This window comes from Sciurus carolinensis, chromosome 11 (genome assembly GCF_902686445.1).
Source record: "Sciurus carolinensis chromosome 11, mSciCar1.2, whole genome shotgun sequence".
Lineage (NCBI taxonomy): Eukaryota > Metazoa > Chordata > Mammalia > Rodentia > Sciuridae > Sciurus > Sciurus carolinensis.
The window spans coordinates 76,266,477-76,288,594 of NC_062223.1; the positions used below are offsets into that span (position 1 = coordinate 76,266,477).

Genomic DNA, 22,118 nt, shown 5'->3' on the forward strand with positions numbered 1-22,118 from the left:
AAAAATCAAAGTAAAGATACAAGCAACAACCTAGATGAACCTCAAGGAAATTATGCTTAATAAAGTCAATTGAAAAAGGTTACATGCTCTGAGTTCACTTATGTATCATTCTCAAAATGACAATACTATACAGATAAAGAACAAACAAGTGGTTACCAGAGGACTGGGACAGGGGTGGGATGGAGGAAAGGGAGGTGCATGCCCAAATATAAAGACATAGCACAAGGGAGTTCCTTTATGGTGATGCAATAGTTCTGTATCTTGACTGTGGTGGTGGTTACACAAATCTGAACATGAGATGAAACTGCACAGAACTATACACATATGCACACTCAAATGCATAAAAAATGGTGAAAAATCAAGTCTATAGTCCAGTAACATTATTCTACTCATGTCAAATACCTGGTTTTGATAGTCTGTATTATTTTTTATGTCACCACTGAGGGAAGCTGAGAGAAGGATACATAGAATTCTATGTACTATTTTTTGAAACTTCCTTTGAGTCTATAGTTATTTCAAAGTAAAAAGATTTTCTTAAAAAAAAATTCAACATTTACTGAATATCAACAGTATGTCAGGCACTGTGCAAATGTCACATTCTAATTAAATATTATTCACCAAAAATTACATATAATAGAATCTTGAGAAAACCCAACTTTTAAAAATTTTGATATTCCTGCTTATCTATTTTAAAAATTAGGATTTTTTTTGCTGAGGTTTTTCTATTAATTACTTGCTCTAATATGGAACCTATCATAAACATAATTTATTATTATTGCTCATATATGCCAAAGCACTCAGACTTTATTTAAATACACAGGTATACATACAGTTACAGATACATAAACTGACATAGCTAGGGCAATGATGTCACTTCTCAACACATTAGCTTCTTCACCTATTGTCAGGCTGCCTCTTTCCACTATACTATATGTTAAAGGTTGGCAACTCAAAGAGAAAAGTACCAAACACACTACAAGTTGAGAGCACATTATGACAAAACAAATGAAAGAAAAACCCCACTAAAATGACATTTCCACACATGCAGTTTATGCTAGCTGAGACAGTATCATGTACCAAAAATGTGGTAGGGTTTGGAATTTGCATCAATCTCCATGAGTTTAATAACTATGTAAGTTTGGGCAAGTCACTTCCCTGACCTCAGTTTCCTCACCTATAAAATGGAAAACATGATTACACCACCTTTCTTGGAGTTACTACAGGAATTAAAACAAGGGAAAGCACTTGATCAAATTGTAAAATTAGTTATGCCAATGTTTCTTTTGTTCCTTAACTCTTTAAGAAGTGATGTTTCAAAAAATTACAGAACTACTTTTATAATGAATAGTATCCTCAAAGCTCCACAATGCAGAGACTACATTTTATTTTGCATTCAAAGTGATCAAAACTGTTTCCAGGGAAGGCTTATAAAAACAATACCACATTAAACATTGGTAATTTGTTTTAAAAGCTGGTATGCAATTAAAAGGATTCCACTGTTTCACCAGGCTCCTGTGGCATCCAATTAAGTAATAACATGAGAGAGGAGCTCTTAATTATGGAGGAAAACTTCCATAAGCCAGTGACAGGTGTGCAGAGCTCAAGCTGAGATCAAAATAGTTGACTACAGCATTAATTCCTCCTTTTCCTTTTTCCCAAAGACACTTAAGTTTGCGCACAATTAGTTGAAATGTAAACCAGACCAAATGACTGCTATATTTCAAGCTTTATTACCTTTTATCATGTTAACATCCACCAATTGAGTTTTAAAGGATTAACACCAAAACAGATGGCTTAAACCCACAATAAGTGAGCTTCAGTGATCAGAAATGATAATGGTAAGACTGAATTTACACTCATACTGAGATGTTACCATGTTTCCCTGAATAGTACCTATTGTAAACTGAAGTTATACCTTTTTCATTTTCATGTTCTGTGTAAATAACCTATGAACAAAACCATCTTCAAGGGAATGCATTTTTTTTCTAATTTGCCTGCCTCTCCTCCAAAATGTAAAGCAAATCTCTCTTTTTTTTTTTTTTTTTCTTTTTTTAATTTTAAGACGATTTCACTAAATTGTCCAGGCTGGCCTTGGACTTGTGATCCTCCTGCCTCAACCTACCAGAAGCTGGGATTACAGGAGTGAGTGACCTCACCAGGCTAAAAAGCTACTCTTTTGTCCCTTGATGTAAGCAATAAAAATTAAAGCCACATATCCAACATTTTTTTGTTTTGCAAATTATAGACAATGGTTTTTGTAGCACCTGCAAAAAAAAAAAAGGCCAAATAAAGCCCATCCCCAAAATCCAAAAGGAAGAATAATTTTCCCACAAGTTTGATTGTCCCTGGGTCAAAGCTTGACCTTTAGGAGACACAGACTCTTACAAATATCAATGAAACTGTTCCTGTGAACTCCAAACATGTGACAGAGCAATGATGATGCCACAAAAGCACCCATTAGTTGAAATATCCCTTTTTAAGCAGGACTACTCTCCACTTCCAAAGAAATAAGCTTCTGGAAAACCAGATCTCCAAATTTGGTGTTTGGAAGAGACTCTTGAGAAATTATGTACATATTTACACAAGAAGAGTCATTATGATATGAAAAACTCAGGTTCTGAATTCATGTACCAGTCTGTCACATAACTCCATTCAAGCAATTATTGAGTAGCTGCTCTTTATCAGGATTGAATGCTGATGATCAAAGTAGGACACATAATAATTAGTATAATAAAGTGTTACAGATTCTCTGATCATCAACAGAAGAGAAGCATAAAGAGAAAATAGCTCTACCCAGAAAAGAGAGAGAGTTTTACACAGGACGTGATATAGGTACCATTTTTTTTTTAATAAAATAAGATCATGTTTACCAAGTTAAGAAGGGAAGAGAACCATTTGAGTAGGAAAAAACAACACAAGATTTGGCAGTGTAATAGCTTATGGTGAGTACTGGGGACTGCAAGTGATTGGGAGGCTTGAGTTCAGAAGAGGGAGTCACTGGAGGTGATCCTGGCAGCAGAAGGAAGAAGAAAGGCTGCTGCCCAAAAAAGAGATGCTGAGAGTCTGAGCTAAGGCAACAGCTGTGGGGATGGAGAGAAAGGCCACACATTAGAGAAATGTTAAGGCGATCATATCTACACAGCTCTGTGACTAAAAGAATACAGGAAGATAAGGAAATACTAAATTTCCAGCATACGTGACAGAAAATGATGAGATAAGAAACAAAAAGAGAAGGTTTAGGAAAGATAATGAATTTAGTTTTAAATCAATCTTGTGACTAAACCAGTCACTTAATATGTCAAATTTCAGTTTCTCAGTTGGAAAAATTATTACAATACCACCTACTTCAAAGGTTATGGTGAGAATTAAATAAAATAATTAATGGAGGAAGGGTAGAGGGAATCATTACCCTCTACCAATGACTGTAAGGAAGAAACTGCTAATAATATCCATTTTCTCTCCCTGGTACAAACACTTCCCTATTCTCACCCCCTACCGAGATTTAACTGGGCACAAGAAAACATGTTGGAAACATTCATTCCCCAGGGTTATTTACAATTAGGAATACCATGTTTCTAAATATAATGAATGAGCCGCCAAAAGAACTGGCACATACAACTTTCAGCTCTTTTGGGGGGACAGAGGGACTGAACCTAGGCCCTCACACATGCTAAGCATATACTCTACCACTGAGCTACACCCTTAACCCCATTTTTATGGCAACTATGTGCCATTTGCTGTCCCTTCTCCCTTCTCACTTCTCACATACTAGAAGGTAGGTGTGTCAATCAGCTGTCTGAGCATGCAGATGAAGGTGTCATTCTGGTACAACAACGGAATAGTAGTAACTTTGGTTTCCAGAATGATTTCAGGGAGCAGGACCTCTGACCACCATAGTCATAACAAACCTACCTCTGAACTGTTAAATAATAGATAAAAGTCGATCTCGTTTCAGCTACTGAATGTCTGGGTCTCTGTTTCAGCAGTTACCCTAAATTCTATACCAAGCTTTTAAAATGTGCAAGGTAAGCATGCAAGACAATTTCAAGACCCTAAAAATCTACTAGATATTGGCAGTTATGTTTGAGATTGGAGGGAGGAACAGTCACATGTATATATACACACATGTGCACTTATAAAATGAGAAGAGCTGAAATAGTCCAGGACAGTAGTCATCTAGTTAAGATTGAAAGTTCTAACTTTTTTCATTCCTGAATTCACTTTTAAGTTTCCACATTAAAACATTTTTTTAAAAAGCTAATAACATATAGATTACTAACTAAATCAAATCTACAATCTGTAATAATTGAATTAATTGTGACACTCTTAATTTAAGTTCAAGTAATTTACCTAGCGATCGTGTCAAACTAAAACAAGGGCTTGGAATTCTCAAATTTCAGAACTAGAATTGTATGGAAAAATAATGCAGGTCAGAACACCTGGAAAACCAAGTGGTTACATTATAACATGACTATATTTCACTCTGAGATTGCCTAGAAGCTAACTGAACCAAAACTGGCATCTCCTCATGGTGAAGATGAACTTCAAAACACTTGAGCCTGTAACTCTGACTATATGGCATCACCTTTAGGCATTATCTGGCTATGAAATTGCCAAAGTAAGCGAATAATTTTCAAAAGCAAAAGAATATAATGTGGTAAATGCAAGGCAACATAGGTTCTAGTCCCAGGTTCTTCGTTTTCACACTGTATGACCTTGAATAAATCAATTGACTTCTCTGAGTTTGTTCCTTATCTTTGTAATACAGCTGTATGAAATTCTAAAGTTTGTAAATTTTCTAACAGAATTAAAATAATTTCGTCATTTAAATGCCAATACTTCAATGTTAAAAAGTGAATTCAGGGGCTAGAATTGTAGCTCAGTGGTAGAGCACTTGCCTAGCATGTGTGAGGCACTGGGTTTGATTCTCAGCACCACATATAAATAAATAAAAAATAAAGGTTCATCAACAACTAAAATATATATATTTTAAATATTTTTTAAAAAGTGAATTCAGGGTTAAGGATACAGCTCAGTTGGTAAAGTGCTTGCCTTGCATGCACAAGGCCCTAGGTTCAATCCCCAGGACCGCAAAAAAAAAAGGTGAATTCACAGAACATAGTATCACTTCAATTTCTTATTTAAAATGCTCTGTTAAACAAATACTGGAAAATAATTTGTTACTGACATACCTTCCTTTAGAAATACAAAAAAAAATATGACAAGGCAATCAAAAAAAATCAGTACATTAAAAAGAAAATAAAATTGCTTCTTCAAGTACTACAAAGGTTTAAGTGTAATTCCTTTTCTCATATGAAGGTTATAGACAGTTATTATATACTGGTTCAACTATATTAAATGTCACTATAAATAGAATTAATCTAATTCTCAAATATAATCAAACAGTAACCAAGAATAAAGAATCAGGGCTGGGGCTGTGGCTATGGCTCAGTGGTAGAGCGCTTGCCTAGCATGTGTGAGGCACTGGATTCAATCCTCAGCACTGCACATAAATAAATAAATAAATAAAATAAAGGTTCATTGACAACTAAAAAAGTATTAAAAAAAAAGAATGAAGAATCAGGAGAAAGCACAGGATATAAAAATAAACTAGCAGTTTTAGGATCATCATTCTCTATATTAGACTCAGCATTAACATTTTCTTTTTTTTTAAGATTTTTATTTATAGATGGACATAGTACCTTTATTTATTTATTTTTATGTGGTGCTGAGGATTGAACCCAGTGCCTCACTCACGTTAGGCAAGCACTCTACTGTTGAGCCACAACCCTGCCTCCCAACATTTTTTTTTTTTTTTTTTTTTTTTTTTGCGGTACTGGGGATCGAACTCAGGGCCTTGTGCTTGTGAGGCAAGCACTCTACCAGCTGAGCTATCTCCCCAGTCCCCAACATTTTCAATATGTATACACTCTGCAACCTTTATGGAAAACACCTTCATGCCACTACTAGGAAAGCAGAGACCACACACACATATGCACACACACACACACACACACACACACACAGAGCTGTCCTATCTGTCCACAAATAGCTCAAACGAAGGAATTTATTTTCCACAAATCAAAAACACCATTGTGCATTCCTAAGAAAATAGATGTGAAGCTCCACAGCTAAAAGTAAAGTAGAGGGAGAAAATATGAGATTTGGAGTCAGGAAACCTGGGATTCCTCAGCAAATGTATAAGCCTATATAATTAATTCACTTCACTTTTCCTGACCTATAGAATGGATACAAAAAGGATAATGTCTGTTTCACAGAGTTTTAAAGCTCAAATAAGATAGATAATATATTTCATATATATGTACATATTCATAGAAACTGTTTCTGTGAAAATACAGTGCAGGGATTATATAGGCTCTGAAGTCAGGTTGACTTGGGTTATAATCACAACTGCATCTCTTCATTAGCTATGAGACTGAGTAAATCAAATTCCTCTCTCTGAGACTCAGTTTTCTCTTCTATGAAATAAGGTTAATGAGACTCCACATCATGCACAACCACAAGAATGGGATCCTAATCAGAATAAGTTATACTCAATGTATGTATACTATGTCAAAACCAAATCTACTGTCACATACATCTAAAATGAACAAGTAAAGGAAAAAAAAAAAGAAATAGGATCAATGAGAATGAAGACAAATACTGCACTTGGCACAATGCCTGGCATAGAGCACAATGTTACCAGCATCATGATTATCATCCTTAGAGCAAGGGGAAAAACAATTTGGTCCTGCCCCAAGAGCTACCAGTTTAATACAAAAAAAAAAAAAAAAAAAAAAAAATTAGTAAAATTTTAAATAACATAAAAAAATATTTTTCAAAAAATGAATTATGTAAATACCAGTCAACACTATAATATGAAGTTAATATGATAAGGTAACTCAAGACTGATTCTGAGTGGGGCCTATGAAAACCCATCTCCTTATTTAACCACTAAACCACCTTCATAATAGCAAACAAAGAGCACAGAAGAAAAAAACCTAAATGTGTTCTTACAATCATACAAAATACACACTTTGAAACTGTCCTAGACATCAATTACTCTACCCTATTGCCCAATAGAAAAGAAAATAATCCAGACAATATAATGCAGTCACTTGTAGTAAAGAAAAAACAACATCACCCTGAAAGAAAAATGAATAAAACTGGTGCAGCACTGAAATCCAGAGCCAGAAGGTTTCTTCATATGGAAAAATGCTTAGCCAATACATAGCATCATTCAAATACATCAATAATTAAACACAATGAAAATCTGGATTGATGTTGCACTGAGGAAAACTATCATCTGCATTACTGAAATACTGTAAACAAAATCAAATTTCAGAGAAGAGGTAATCCACATATGACTGCATAAATTGAGCTTTCTGGTCAGTGGAAGCAAATCCCCTACTTGCCAAACTCCTGCACATCTTTAAACAAAGATATGCCAATATGCTCACCTGAGAGCCACCTCTGGATTCATGTGCAATAATTACAAAATTCACTTGCAACTTTCCCCCAAAATGGGCACATTCCTATGTTGGAAAGTAAGGAGTTAGGAATGAAACAAAATATATATTAGCTTCTTTACAGATTCCTAGAAGACTTAAAACTGCAATTTTAACTTGAGTGTCCTCATTTAGGAAGATACAGATGTTAACGACCATCTTATTCTTTCAACCAATCCTCCACCCACTGCCCAGTGTCCTAAGTTTTTCTGAACAAGGAGCTTCCCTTCTCCCTGTTCTATGGATCAGGATTAGACCAGAATCCAAACTTGATTTCTAAGTGCTTCCCTAAGTCCCCCTGGGCTGCCTCATATTGTATCCACACCCCTACCCTATTCTCACTTCCACTAAAAACTTTCTTTACCCTCATTATGACCTCTTCTCTTCAGCAGTCCCCAAGAATAACAATAAAACTTATCAAAATGTCTGCTTTATTTAGTTTAAGTGAAATTTTACATTTTTCTTTTAAACATTTACTAGTGAATTCTAAGTCCCACCTAATCTAATGAAAAAAGTCACACAGTAATTACTACTTTATCTAGCATTTTTCAACTTAAAGTGCATTTTCACATCTATTATCTCATTTGATCCTCACAACAGATGGAAGGGTCACCTATTATTATCCCTGTCCCAAGACTCAGAGAAAGTCAGCTGTCCCAAGAAACTAAACTAGTAAGTAGTGCTGTAGGCAAATATTACTGTATACATCAACCCTAACATACCTATTGAGTACCACATCCCTATCTTGCAGATGAGCAAAATAAAACTTATCCAATGAGGTTAGGAGGCTTTTATCCAAGATCACCTAATAAAGAGCAGTGCCAAGATTTTAAAACCTGGTCCCTAAACTCGAAGTCTGGGCTAATTCCAGTGACTAGTAAGTTTTAGAGACTTTCAAAGAATTCATAAAACAACATCTCTTTAGAAAAGCCTTTAATTTTATTAAGATAATCAAAATACTCCATGGACTTCACTGTTATAATACAAGATTAAATGACAGAAAGAAAACAAAGATATACATCTGATTATGTACTAATTCATGCATAATAGATTATTGAGCCGACTGCTGTAAAATCTAATAAGAGTTTAGCAGAAATTTGAATGTATCTTCAGAATGTCTAACACTATAATTAAAAACCTAGTGTGAGCTTTGAATCTGGCAGGCCTGTCACTAATTAGCTGGGATACCTTAATTTAATTATTTCTTTGAATTTTAAGTTTTTATATAGGTAAAATGAAAATAATACCTACTTCTCAGGGTTCTCATTAAGATTTAGAGATAATATATGTAAAACACCTAGGGCAATGTCTAGTATGACAGCTATAGTCATCCTTTGCCCCCTGTGGATTTTCCCAGTCAAAACATGTAGATGAAAATTTAAAACACAAACACATAATACTCCAAATATAATGAACCGTGTGGTACCAAGGAAAATAAATATTCAAATAACTTAACATTTAAAATATCATCAGATATTTTGGATTTGGATAAATTCTTTTTTAAATCCCAGATAATCAAAATAAGCCTGAGTATTTGCCTTGAATCCCTAAGCAGAATTTCTTCCCCCTTCAGAAGGTCCTCTAGTTACCTAGTAACCACCTGCCAGCCCCAAACTAAAGAAAATTGGCTCAGCACCGGGCTAATTACCCAACCAGCCTGAACAATCTAAAACAAGTCTGGAATAAAGGGAATTGTCAGCCAGAATGTTATTGAAATTATCCACAACAGGAGACCTGAGAATCCAAATACCACTGGGCAGTTATTTCCATGAGAATAAAATCACAATTTATGAGCCCTACAAATTATACCATTATTAAAACAAACATCCCATTGAGGCTACAGCTATCAGATAAATGGCTTTATTGTCCCCATTGTTTCATCTACTGCAGCAAAGAGGTGCAAACTGAATGAGCAGTTACCAGAAGCAGTAATTTCTAGGAAATTACAATGCAGACCTCCATCTTAAAACTCCCTTTGTGTTGGAGTGTACATGCTCTAAAGGGGAAAGAGAAATGGAGAATCAACTGTTCTCCACCTGCCCCCACACTCAAAAGATTCTGACAACTTCACAAGCAGAACTCACCAGTTTTCCCTGCTTTTTCCTATTTGTTTTCTCTCCCAGCAGGTCGTTCCTGGGCTCACCCAAGAGGAAGAATCTGAACTCAAAAAATGCACTTTATTGACTAGGAAACCTTTAGACATTCTTCCAACCCAAATAAACACAGAAGAGACAAGAAAATGGCCCCTGGTTTCCTTGGCTCCCAACAATACAATGAACCTCTTGCTAGAGCAATGAGAATTAATAAGAAAGTACAAAAAAGCATGGCATAGGCTCCTCCTGTTATTAAAAAAAGAAAAAAAACTCTTTAAAATAACTGGTAACATTATTAACCTCGCACTGTATTTCCAGACTAAAATAGAAAACCTGAAGCATACTACCTAAGTGCTATCCTTGCTCAACTACATCATGCTATGGGGAAAGCAAAAGTAATCCTTTCTGTAACAGCTCAATGAATGCACAAATCTACCAATTTTGGAAAGAGAAAAGAGTGAAACTAGCATCACCGGGCATCTGCTCTAGGTCAACCACAGTACATACAGTATTTTTAATTCTCACAACATCCCTGAGGTAGAACAGATATTCTTATCAACAGTGAAAATTTAAAGCTAAGAGAAGTTCAATAACTTACCCAAAGTCACAGACCTTTAAACTAAGATTTGATTTAAAAGTTCTCTGACTTTAAAGTTTTACACTCTTAACCTTTAGTCTTTGCTTCTTTGTGCTATTAGTAGAACCTAACAAAAATACTTAGAAAAAAAAAAAAAAAAAAAACTCAAAGATATCAAACTAAATTCTATCTAAACCTTTTATAAAATTCTAACTCTGCAAAGAAGTCATGGATCAATGCAGGTGGACTATGACCTCATTATAAAATTCACTTCTGAAATTCTTTAAACTCAAAAAACTTATGAAGTGAGTGATGATGATTCCTCACATGTGAGAAAACTGAGACTCAAAGAATTTATGATTTGCTCAAAACAGAATGGAAACTAAAACCTAGGACTCTGACTATAAGCTCAGTGCTTATGCAACTGTACCATCATATTAAACATAGGCATAAAGAACTAAAAAAAAAATCTGCTTGAAGTTCTTTGCTTATTTATGAAGAACATCTGTTCATAATTAATATCATATGGAACACTAGGAATGAGGGGAGCACCAGAAAGTTCCTTAGGGCCTCAAGCTGCCTCAATCTAAACTTTCCTATTTCAAAAACACTGGAAGCCCAGTGGAAGGCAGCATGAGCTCTAGGTGATAGAAAATCATTTTGGAATTCTGAACTTCTAAATGTACTCTGGATCACCAAGTGAAAACATGGCTAGTAATAATGGCTTCCAGGGTTTGAGGGCCCACTATGGAGGGTACTATGCTAGGTTGTTGCTTTTGTTTTGCACTGCTGGGGATTAAAACCAGGCCCTCACACATGCCAGGCAAACACATGCCCAGCCCTCTAGGTTCTTTATTTTTATTTTTCGTAACGTTCTTCATGGTCCTTTAGCAGGTGGTAGAATTCCTATTTTACAGGTGAGTCAACTAAGGCCGATAAATGAAGTGACTGAATCCTAAAACTTTAAAACCACTGCTTAATCTGTGGAACTAAAAAGTACATCAGTGGCTACACTGGGGATGGGGCAGACCAGCAGGAACCGACTTCAAAGAGGCACGAGGAAACTTTTGGGAGGTGAAAGATGTTTACCATCTGAATTGCAGTCATGGTTTCATGGGTATATACATATATCAAAACTTAGCAAACTATACATTAAATTTATGTCCTTTATTTATGTTGGTTTTACCTCAATAAAGCTGCTTAGAAGGAAACAGACATACACGTTGTTTTTACTAATCACTGACCATCACCCCAAAATATCTACCCTTAAATTGTGTCTGATCACATAAAAGTCAAGCCAGAGTTCTTTCCTTAATCAATTTAGTTTCAAGTTTATATAAACTATTAGTAAAATATCACTGAAAATTTTAATTATCTAAGAAAAACAAATTATTTCCAAAAATTCCATAACATATCAGACTACATTTTCATACAAAGGAAATGTTTATTATAGAATGTTGCCTGGTAGAAAGGATAAACAGTGAAGACTTTTACATCACATAAACCTGAACTAAATCCTATACTTGATTCTTACTAGTGAATCTAGTCAGGTTTCCCAATCGGTATCCAGTTCTTCATTTATAAAATCAAAGTTATAGTAACAATACTACCTGTCTATGTAACATAATGCCACAAAGCCTAGCCCTGTCATCTCAGTGCCTCAGGAGGTTGGGGTAAGAGGATGGCCAATTTCAAGGCCAGCCTGGGCAACTTAAAGAGACTCTGTTTCAAAATGAAAAAATAAAATAAAAAGGGCTGGGGATGAAATTCAGAGGTAGAGTATTGCATTTGCCTAGCCATGTGGGAGACCTTGGGTTCAAAACTCAGTACCACCAGAAAAAAAAAACAAGTAAATAAATAAAAAACAAAATATCGGGGGCTGGGGAGATAGCTCAGTCGGTAGAGTGCTTGACTTGCAAGCAAAGGCCCTGGGTTCAATCCCTAGCACCACACACACAAAAAAAAAAAAAAAAAAAAAAAAAAAAATCACTTGGGAAATCCAAGATCATGGTACAAAGAGATACAGTGTCTGGTGACAGTTTGCTTCCTAATTTGCAGAAGGTCCTTCTTTCATTTTCATTGTATTCCCACATGGTGGGGAACAGAGAGGAGCAAGCTCCCTCTTTTTTCTTATAAGGGCACTAATCCCATCTTGAGAATTCCACCCTCATGATTTAATTACTTCCCAAAGTCCCCATTTCCAGATACCACTGCATTGAGGACTATGGTTTCAATATGTGAATTTGGGGGAGGGGAAATGCAGTTCATAGTACTACCATCACTAGAAGTCATATCAAGTGCCAAAAACTAAACTAAGCACTTTATCTCACTTAATCCTCCCCAAAAATATATAATGTAAATACCACTATACTTCTACTCAACAGATGGAGGAAATAATAAAAAGATTATAGCACCATCTAGTAGATGGAGAAAATAAGTTATAAAAAGATTAAGTAACTTTAAAGGTCAAAATTAAAGGAATAAACTTGAAGAAGGAGGCAAAATACAATCAGTGTCAGTACAGAATAAATGATAGAATGCCCATCCCCATTCTTTTTTTTTTTAGTATTTTTTATTTGTAGATGGACACAATACCTTTATTTTATTTATTTTTATGTGGTGGTGAGGATCAAACCCAGAGCCTCATTCATGCTAGGCAAGCACTCTAACACTGAGCTACAACCCCAGCTCCCTGGTCCCATTCTTTAAAGCAAGCTTCTCAGGGCTGGGGAGATAGCTCAGCCAGTAGAGTGCTTGCCTTGCAAGCACAAGGCCCTGGATTCAATCCCCAGCACTGCAAATAAATAAATAAATAAAGCAAGCTTCTCTGAAGTTTAGTGTATTAAAAAGAAAAAATTAATAATATTCTATAAATAAACTTTTAACTGATTAAGGCTAGTGGTATCTACTTTATCCAATTCATCCTTAATTCTACTGTTTTTTTTTCTGTTTTACTGATGGGGAAAATGAAATTCTGAAATTTAAGCAACCTTTAGCAGTGGTACAAACATAAACTATCACCTGGATGCAAGCGTTAAGTCTTCTAAAAGGAAATGGAGCTCTTTCTAGTTCATCTTCTTGCTCTCCAAGCCATTGAGAAAGACATTCAAAATTTTTAAGAGTCAAGCAGGGCAGCACAAATCCCAGTGACTCAGAAGGCTGAGGCAAAAAGATACGAAGTTCAAAGCCAGCTTCGGCAGCTTGGCAAGGCCCTAAGCAACTTAGTGAAACCCTGTCTCAAAATAAAAAATTTTAAAAAGGGTTGTGGATGTGGCTCAGTGGTTAAGTACCCCTGGGTTCAATCCCTGGTACCAAAAAAATAAAAAATAAAAAATTTAAGAAGTTATTCACCTTAAGCAGTATCTTCCACAGTAGCACAGAATCAAAGTTTCATGGATTCTGGACTTAAAAATCTGTTCTAATTCATGAGACTTACAATGTTAGCATTTTGTAAATAACATCTACACACAAATATACTCAATATTTTTCTTGCTTATTTATGGTTTGGGGAGAAAAACACCTCATGCTCCTGTCAAAACACTATTGTCAATGAGTAAACTTTTTAAAAATCAGAATATACTATTTGTATACATATTTATGAGGTTCTTTTCATGTGCCAAATTCTCACAACTACTTTCAAGGTAGATACGTAGAAACAGACACATTTATCTTCATTTTAAGGGTAAAAAAAAAATGATTAAAAAAAAATAAAGTTGCACAGTTATTAAGTAGTTGAGCTAGGATTCAAATCCTGATCTTCTGACTCTATGCCCAGAATCATCAGAAATAAGTTCAGGCTTCTCCTCCAAAAGAACTCTTTCCTGAAGAAGGTTTTAACCCCTCTTTTCTGCTATTCATGTTATAGTACCCACAAGACACAAACAGTAATGTATTTGTTTATACCTTATTTCACAAATACCTGGGAGCTTCTTTTTTTTTTTTTTTTTTTTTTTTTGTGGCGCTGGGGTTTGAACCCAGGGTCTTGTGCTTGCACTCTACCAACTGAGCTATAGCCCCAGCCCCACCTGGGAGCTTCTTAAAGACAGCAACCACATCTTACTCATCTGTATCAATATCAACCAAAACCAACTTAACACATAGTTTGACACTCATGTAGAAATAACATGCATAAATGTTTACTTTTACTTGCTACTAACACTCTAATCAGCAAGATATTTTTTAAGAATTGTAATTTCAATCACCTGTCAGAAATTACTGAGGGCTTAGTAGGACAATCATTAAAACCCCAAATATTTTAAAGTTTCAGTCATCTCATCATTCAGATAAATCAAATCTTATATGTACACTAAAAAATCAAGGGGCTAGTGGTACAGTGCTTACCTACCATGTGTGAGGCACTGGGTTCAATTCTCAGCACCACATATAAATAAATTAAGGTCCACTGACGACTAAAAAAATAAAAATAAAAAAATCAAATGCACAAGCAAAGTACTGATAAAATTTGGTTTTGCAGCATCTATTTTATGTTATCTAGAAGTTAAAATTAACCAAAAGTTAGCAAAAAGGAAACTCAGAGGCAGAAAAAAAGAACACTGGACTGAGTCAGAAAGCAATCATAATGTCCCAGCTTCTCCATTTAGCAATGTAATCTTCATTCATTCCAAATGAGACTCCAAGATCTCACAAAAATTAAGTTCCTTCTGAATATTTAGATGTCTACTATATACACAGCTCTACTGACCCCAACTATGGGCAAAGAACAGAAAAGCTGCATGAGAGAAAAATGAAGTAAGAGGAGACAACAGAATGCACAGGGAGCAAGGGATAATGGCCAAGACAGAAAAGTCACTCTACTAAAATTCAGCTTACAGCAATATGGGTGACTGGTTGGAAAATTACAGCTGCTTAACAAACCAGTGTGAAACTATGGATTCATCTGACAAGTCCTTACTGATACCTATTCTATGCAAAGTCCCAAGATGAGTTCTGAGAATACAAAGATGATCGGATATAGTCCCTACCCACTTCAAGTAGAGAAACCCAACAAAAATTTAGTAAATGGATAATTATAATCAGAGTCACTGAGAGATGGGGCACCCAATCCCAACAAAGGAAATCAAGGAAAGCTTTCTGGAAAAGATTGGCTCTTAGTCTGAGTCTTAAAGGTTAAGTCAGTAGACCAATTAAGAGTAAAAAGAAGGGGTTATAGGTTGCACTTCAGTGTTAGAGCACTTGCCTAGTATGCAGAAGGCACTGGGTTCAATCTCCAGTAACACAGCAAAAAACAAAAACAAAAAAAAAAGAAGCAAAAAAAAAAAAAAAAAAAAAAAAAAGAGATATCTAGACCAAGAGAAGAACATATGCAAAGACACTAGGACAAAAACCATGACACATATGAAGAACTGTAAGCACAGTACAATGTGCATTTCAGCAATACTGGAAATAAAATGTGCAAGCTGGGAGGAGAGAAAAACTATAAATGAATCTGGAGAGGACGTTAGGAAGAGAATTCTGAACTGCCTTAGATATACTATACCAAGGAACTGAACCTCAACTCAAAGATTTTTAAGTATTTGAGGGGCTGGGGACATGGCTCAGTAGTAGAGCATTTGCCTGGCACATGAGGTCCTGGGTTCAATACAGCACCAAAAAAAACAGAAAAGAAAAAAAAAAAGATTTGAAGTACTGGAGATTCATGCTAACTCTCCTCTAGGAAACAGTGTTGCTACAATGACATTTGATTGAAGGACAGGCTTTTAGATAGCTTCACTGAGAATGGAGTTGGTTTTTCCCCATCATAATTTTATAGCTTGATGAAAATGTACTATCAGAGTCAAAAATCACAAAAATAAGGATGATATTACCATCAACATCAGTACAGAAAAATAATTTTTTTTAAAAAAGTCCAGGGGTTGGGGTTATAGCTCAGTGGTACAGCACTTGCCTAGCACATGTGAGGCACTGGATTTGATCCTCAGCACCACATAAAAATAAATAAATAAAATAAAGGTATATGTCCATCTACAACTAAAAAATATTTAAAAAAAAAAACTCCAAATGGGCTGGGTGCCATGGCACATGCCTATAATCCCAGTGGCTTGGGAGGCTGGGACAGGAGAATCACTGAGTTCAAAGCCACCCTCAGCAAAGGCGAGGCAATAAGCAACTCGGTGAGACCCTGTCTCTAAATAAAATACAAAATAGGGCTGGGGATGTGGCTTAGTGGTCGAGTGCCCCTGAGTTCAATCCCCAGTACCAAAAAAAAAAAAAAAAAAAAAAAAACCAAATGCTTCAGAGATAGGGTACTTTGGAGAAATACTGGATTCCCTCAGTAATGACTAGAAACATCAGAAAGTTCATAAAAGGGTGTTTCTCATATTTAGTGACACCTTTCATTGAACAGATCTATTAACTCTACTAATTTTCCAGAACAATTCATTACTTCAATCAGAAACCATACCACAAAGTGTAAAAAGTTGATGTGAAAATCAGGCATAGTGATACACATCTGTAGTCCCAGCTACTTGGGAGGCTAAGGCAGGAGAATAGCAATTTCAAGATCAACCTAAGGAACTGGGGTTATAGCTCAGCGTAGAGCACTTGCCTAGCATGTGTGAGGCACTGGGTTCAATCCTCAGCACCAAGTACAAAATAAAGTAAAAATAAAGGTCCAACAACAACTAAAAAAAGTTAAAAAAAAAAAAAAATCAACCTAGGCAACTTATCAGAACTTGGTCACAAAATTTTTAAAAAGTGAAAAGACTGGGGAACTACATAGTAGTTCAGTGCTAGGAGCACCCTGGATTCAATCCCCAGTAAAGGCAGGACAAAGAAAGGGTGAATCTTTCCCCAAACCAATAAACAGTGCCCAGATCCCAGGATGCAAAACCACTGTATGACCACATACTTAGTAGCACCTATATACAGTGTCTGAGAGTAGTTAGGTTATATTCTGCTCTGTAAAATCTGGTTCATTCATTTAGCATTGATTCAATTATTTGACAAAAATATATTAAGGACCTGCTGGGTTCCAAATATTAGGGATACACAAATAATTAGTGAGATGCTGGAGGTGTAGCTCAAGGGTACAGCACATCTGGTTCCATCCTCAGTACTGCAAAAAGGGGGATGGGGAAGGAGGAGGAGGTGAAGAAGGAAGAGACAGGGTCTAAGGCAATGAATGTTAATTCCTCAACCCCAGAACTAAGGTTCTACACTGTATAGGGGTGATAACTAGAAAGCAAGATGATATTCAGTACTATGACTTGTCTAGCCAAACTCTCTCTCCATTCTCTGCTCAATCACAGTGAAAAATCAAAGTCATGCAGGCCAGTTGCAACAGTGCACAGAAGTAATCCCAATGACTACAGAGATCGAAACAGGAGAATCACAAGTTCAAGGCTAGCCTCAGCAATTTAGCAAGACCCTGTTTCAAAACTTAAAAAAAAAAAAAGAAAGAAAGAAAAAAGGGAGGGGTAGAGGTTTAGTGGCAGAGGACCTCTGGGTTCAATCCCCAGTACTGCAAAAAGAAGAAAGAGAAAAAAAATTAAGAAGAGCTGAAGACACAGAATAGATGCAGAGTACTTGCCTTATGTGCAAGGCCCTGGGTTTAACCCCCATTACTGGGGGGGGAAATAATGTAAAAATCAAAGCCATTACACAATCAAGATTAATTGGCTATGGCTTCATCTGCATTTTTTTCTTTTTCTACTGTAAACAATATTCTAGGTCAAAAGGAAGGAAGACCTAATATATCTAAAGAGTGACTTATGCATAGACACAGACACAGATCTCTAAAGGTCACTTCACACTTTTCTCTCACCACAAGGTGGACAAGAATAAGCACCAAGCCCAATGATTTCTAACACCCAAAGTTGTGAAACTGCTTGTGTTTTAGTTCTAGCAAGTCAAGCAAAAAACAACTGCATTCGCACTGGTTTCAAAACAGTATTTTAAATAAAGATTTGACTACCTACTCCCTCAGTAAGTCTGGGAACAAAATCATATTAACTAAAAATAAAGCCCACCATGGTGGCACACACATGTAATCCCAGCAACTTAGGAGGCTGAGGCAGGAAGATAGCAAGTTCAAGGTAAACCTCAACTACTTTGGGAGGCCCCAAGCAACTTAGTAAGACCCTGTTTCAAAATAAAAAATAAAAAACGTGAGGGATGTGGCTCAGGGGTTAAGCACCCTTTGGGTCAATCCCCAGTGCCAAAAATAAAATAGAATAAAATAAATCAACTTGCATTGAATTGAGGCAGTGAAACAAAACTTCAACAGTGCATTCTCTCTAGCCACACCAAAAGGAAGGAAGGAAGGAAAAAAGCTAGTTTGTTTTACTAAGGAATGTTTTTTATGAAGCTGCAAAAGTTACTTATTTTATTAAATCTCAATCCTTACCTACACATCTTAATAGCCTGGATGAAAAGAGATGTACACATAAAGCATTTCTGCTACATATAAAAGTACAAGAATTATCTCAAGGCAAAGTACTAAAGCACTTGTGCAATTGAGTTGCAAGCTGAACTAGCTGCTTCTTTCATAACACACCATTTTTACTTGAAAGAACAACTGGCAGACAAACCATAATTATTCAGATTTAGATGTTTGGCAGACATTTTTTCAAAAATGAACAATGTGAGACTGTCACTTCAAGGAAAACAACTGTCAGTATTTGTTGCCAATGATAAAATTTGAGCTTTCAAGTGAAAATTAGAAAAGACTTGTCTGAAGAGATTGGTGGCAATATCAACGAATGTGACTTTTTTGTATTATACAATAGAATATGTCAACATTGAGATGATCTGCATACATCATTGCCATACACTAAAATGTGTCCCCTCTAAATTCATACTTTGAAGCCCTATCCTCCAATGTGATAGTATCTGGATGTGGACCTTTGGGAGAAAAATCAGGGTTAGAAGAGGTTGTAGGGGGGCCACCATGATGAGATCAGAACCCTCATTAAGAAGAAATACCAGAGAGCATGATTGTGCAAGTAAGCAAGCTTGCTCATCTGTGCTCCACTCTCACTTTACCCTCTCTCCATCTCCCCCCATCCAACCCTGTAGCTTTTCTCTTTCTCTGTTTCCTTTCTCCCAATTCTACCCCATGTGAGGACCCGTCAGTAGGTGACCATTTACAAGCCAGGAAGAGGCTGGGCACTGTAGTGCACGCCTATAATCCCAGAGACTCAGAGGCTAAGGCAGGAGGATCACAAGTTGAAAGTCAGTCTCAGTAACTTAGTGAGGCCCTACTTAATGAGACTCTCTTTCAAAATAAAAGATAAAAATGGTGGGGGTATGGCTCAGTGGTTAAGCACCCCTGTATTCAATCCCTGATACAAAAAAATTTGCGTGTGCATGTGTGTGTGTGTGTGTAAGCCAGGAAGAGAGCCCTCTCCAGAAAAAGCCATACTGGCAACCTGATCTTAGACTTTGAGCCTCCAGAACTATGAAAAAATAAATATCTAGCCAGGTACAGTGACGCACGCCTATAATCCCAGCTCGAGAGGCTGAGGCAGGAGGATCACAAATTCAAGGCCAGCCTCAGCAACAGGGAGGCACTAACCAAATCCATAAGACACTGTCTCTAAATAAAATACAAAACAGGGCTGGGGATGTGGCTCAGTGGTTGAGTGCCCCCGAGTTCAATCCCCAGCAACCCAAAATAAATAAATAAATATCCAATACTTAAGTCACTTGGTTTTGATATTTTATTATGGCAGCCCAAGAAAACTAAGACACTTGTGAACCAATATTTTCCAAATGACCCATAAGTATTACTAACAGAATCATGCATGGGTTTAAAGATCTATTCAAAGTTCAAAACAGATCAATTGACTTTAAAATGACCACATATGCTGATTTGGATGTGAGGGATCCCCCAAAAACTTCTGCGTTAATGCAGGAATATTCAAAAGTGAAATGATTATTACGAGAGCAGTAACCTTATCAGTTCATCCTAGTTTGAATGGACTACTGGGTGGTAACTATAGGCAGATGAGGAATGGCAGGGAGGTGGCTCACTGTGGGTGTGCCTTGGGAGGGTTCAACTTCCCTGCAGCCCCTTCCCCTTCTCTCTCTCTGCTTCCTGGTCACTATAAGCTGAGTAGCACTCCTCCACCAGGCCCTTCTACCATGATATTCTGCCTCATCTTGGGCCAAGAGCAAGGAATTTGGTTGACCATGAACTAAACCTCTGAAACTATGAGCCAAAATAAACTTCTCCTCCTCTAAGTTGTTTTTGTCAGGTATTTTGATCACAATGACAAGATGCTGACTAACAGGAGAAAAACAGTTTCAGATTCCGTAAGAAATTCCAAGGGACCTTAAGAAACTGCAGTTGTCAAGCTCAGGTGTAGTATCAAAGAAGAACATTGAGCTACGCATGGTGATGCATGCCAATAATCCCAGCAACTCAAGATGCTGAGGCAGGAGGATCAAAAGTTTGAGGCCAGCCTCAGTAACTCAGCAAGGCCTTAAGCAACTTAGTGGGACCCTGTCTCAAAATTAAAAAGCAGGGAGGAGTGCTGGGAATGTAGCTTAGTGGTTAAGCATCCCTCTGTTAAATCCCTATTACCCCAAAAAAAAAAAAAAAAAAAATCCATAATTATATAAAAAAGCAATTAAAACATTCCTCCCTTTTTCAAACACCTATCTATGTGGGACAGGATTTTTTAATATATTCTAGCAAAATTATTAATTGCAACAGATTGAATACAAAAACAGTTATGAACCCAGACAGTAAAGAGATTTGAAAGAATGCAAAATGCCATTCTATTTTTTTTGGTTTGCGATAATATACTTGTTTTCATAAAAAATATGCTAACAATAGATTTATTTTTTAATAATTTAAATAATCCAGACTGGGATTGTAGCTCAGTGGTATAGTGCTTGCTTAGCAATTTTAAGGCATTGGGTTCGATCCTCAGCACCACAAAAATAAATTAACTTATTAAATAAAGGTATTTTGTCCATCTACAACTAAAAATAAAAATAAAAAATAAGTTCCCTAAATTTCTCAGTTTTAATTTTTTTTTTTTTGGGGGGTGCTGGGGATCGAACCCAGGGCCTTGTGCTTACAAGGCAAACACTCTACCAACTGAGCTACCTCCCCAGTTCCAGTTTTAATTTTTTAATGCAGTAAATATTGATAGATATTTAGGGTCCTTGGTAAGTAAAAATGTAAGGACACCACATTCAAGAACTGTTGATACACAACAAGCAAGAACAACTATTCCTACACACAAGAATGATCAGAACAAAAAGCAAGTCAGTCCAGTCAGAATGGCAATTATCAAGAACACAAGCAATAATAAGTGTTTGCAAGGACGTGGGGGAAAAGGTACACTCATACATTGCTGGTGGGACTGCAAATTTGTGCAACCACTATGGAAAGCAGTATGGAGATTCCTCAGAAAACTAGGAATGGAACCATTTGTTCCAGTTATCCCATTCCTCAGTTTATACCCGAAAGACTTAAAATCAGCAGACTACAGTGACACAGCCTCATCAATGTTTATAGCAGCTCAATTCACAATAAACTATGGTACCAACCTAGATGCCCTTCAACAGATGAATGGATAAAGAAAAATGTGGTACATATACACAATGGAATATTACTCAGTCTTAAAGAAGAATGAAATTATGGCATTTACAGGGAAATAGATCAAGCTGGAGAATATCATGCTAAGCAAAATAAGCCAAACCCAAAATACCAAAGGTCAAATGTTTTCTCTGATAAGTGGATGATGCTCCATAATGGGGGGAGGTGGATGAAGGAACTTTCTAATGTGCAGAGGGGAGTGAGGGGATGGGACAGGGTGTGGGGTTGGGAAGGACAGTGGAATGAGATGGACATTACTACCCCATACATGTATGATTACACTATCCATGTGACTCTACCATGAACAGTTAGAGGAATGAGAAGTTGTGCTCCATGTGTGTACAATGTATCTAAATGCACTCTACTTG

General features: G+C 36.5%; 1 protein-coding gene, 1 non-coding gene and 1 pseudogene across 8 annotated transcripts in view; 1 reads left to right on the forward strand and 2 right to left on the reverse strand.

Annotated features, from left to right (window-relative positions):
• The window catches only part of Fam168a (family with sequence similarity 168 member A), a 207,438-nt gene that overhangs the window by 175,728 nt on the left and 9,592 nt on the right, over window positions 1-22,118 (reverse strand). The gene's annotated exons all lie outside the window — the stretch shown is intronic.
• Window positions 1-22,118, forward strand: part of LOC124959591 (N-lysine methyltransferase KMT5A-like) — a 118,398-nt pseudogene that overhangs the window by 86,749 nt on the left and 9,531 nt on the right.
• On the reverse strand, window positions 21,188-21,261 carry Trnat-ugu (transfer RNA threonine (anticodon UGU)). The gene has a single exon. It is a non-coding gene; the product is annotated as a tRNA-Thr (tRNA).